Source organism: Pinus tabuliformis, chromosome 7 (genome assembly GCF_031772625.1).
Source record: "Pinus tabuliformis cultivar Carrire ecotype Pingquan chromosome 7, CPIR1, whole genome shotgun sequence".
In the NCBI taxonomy this organism is placed as follows: Eukaryota; Viridiplantae; Streptophyta; class Pinopsida; order Pinales; family Pinaceae; genus Pinus; species Pinus tabuliformis.
Window position 1 is genome coordinate 256,597,486 of NC_142293.1, and position 1,837 is coordinate 256,599,322.

At 41.9% G+C, this 1,837-nt stretch overlaps 1 pseudogene; it reads left to right on the top strand.

Annotated features, from left to right (window-relative positions):
* Positions 1–599: 599 nt before the first annotated feature.
* Positions 600–1,150, top strand: LOC149246825 (uracil phosphoribosyltransferase pseudogene; annotated as a pseudogene).
* The last annotated feature ends 687 nt before the right edge of the window (positions 1,151–1,837 follow it).

The following is a 1,837-nucleotide window of genomic DNA, read 5'->3' on the forward strand; positions in this document are numbered from 1 at the left end:
TTTTAATTTTCTCCTTGGCCATGAGTATGTTTACGTCATGGGAGCTCTTGTCTCTCTCTCTTTTGTGCCATATGTTTCCTGCATGAAGGAAGAATAATGACCATTGATCATCTTTCATTTGTTGGTCCTAATTTGACTCCCAATCAACCATCTTCCCTAAATGGTCCTTGTTTGCAATTAGTATCACCCCAGCCACAGGTTAATTGTGTGGCCACTTGTTCCATGCCTGCTGTTAGACTCCGTCTTATGTCAGTGTGAGATTTATTCTTCTTCAAAACCCTGTTTTGAAGAAGAAATCATTAAATGTGTTGTTTTAGAATATGTAATTTATTCTCCTGCTCTTCAAATGGTAGCAGTTTCCTCAGCTCCTATCTCTGCAAAAGCACAAACAAAAGAAAACAAAACATCATCAGCAATTATGTCCATTTGTTTGATCTGGTCTAGAAGCTGTCTTCAGTTGTCATTTGGTTATACAGCTCTCCATACATTTGGTTGCTCAGATCTGGTTACTTAGCCAAGGAATCGCTGGAATGAAAAGCATACTTTAATCTCTTGACAAGCATATGCCTGCGGCCTTGTTGCATAAGATAAATAAGAAAGCGCGATGGCAGAACTGGGGAGGCTTCTTATCTATGAGGCATCAAGGGATTGGTTGCCCATTGTTAGCGGTGAGATCCAAACACCACTAGGAGTTGCATCTGTTGAGTTCATTGATCCAAGAGAGCCCGTGATGATAGTGCCAGTTTTGAGAGCTGGTCTTGTATTGGTGGAGCATGCTGCATCTATTTTGCCTGCAACAAAAACATATCATGTTGGCTATTATAGAGATGAGAATACACTTCAAACAACCTTATATTTGAACAAACTGCCAGAAAGATTTCCAGAGGGTTCTCGTGTGCTTGTAGCTGATCCAATGCTTGCAACTGGTGGGACAATTGTTGCCACAATTAATCTACTGAAGGACAGGGGAATTGATCCCAAAGATATACGGGTGGTTTCGGTTGTGGCTGCTTCCCCTGCACTTAAAAAATTAAGTGATAAATTTCCTGGGCTTCATGTCTATACTGGAACTATTGATCTTGGTCTGGGTGAAAACGGTTTTATTGTTCCAGGTCTTGGGGACGCAGGAGACCGCAGTTATGGCACTTAAGATACTTTCATTTGGTTTTGATGCTTATTGGTGTGAAGGAAAAAACCTTATTCCCAGTTTAACACCATATCTTACCATCATCTTTTGCGTAATGTGTCTCTATTGCTCCCTCGGTTTACAGTTATTTGGTGGCCTTGTCTATGCAAACAATCCTAAACTGGAAGGGAACGAAACATTGAAGCTTTCGCAGTTGGGATATTTATTCTACACCATGGTTCAAGTGGGCGCTCCCAACGTAACATTACTTGTAGCACTTGACACGGGCAGTGATGCGTTCTGGGTGCCTTGTGATTGCTAAGCGTGCGCTCCTGTTTCTGCAGCTAGCTATGGATTAAATGGTATCATTTTTGAGACTTACAGTCCATCAGCCTCGCAGACAAGCAAGTCAGTTGCTTGTAGTAATACTCTCTGTCAATTAAAAAATGAATGCTCCAAAGCTAGTGATCAATGCCCATATAGCGTTCAATATCTTTCTGCAAATACATCCACTGCAGGAACTTTAGTGGAGGATATTCTTTATCTGACTCTTGGAGATGGGTCACAAGAAGGAACGGTGAAGGCACCTATCACGTTTGGGTGTGGAAGTGTACAAACAGGCACATTTCTAGAAGGTGCGGCTCCAGATGGTCTACTTGGGCTTGGCATTGATAATATCTCTGTCCCGAGCATTTTGTACAATTCAGGCCT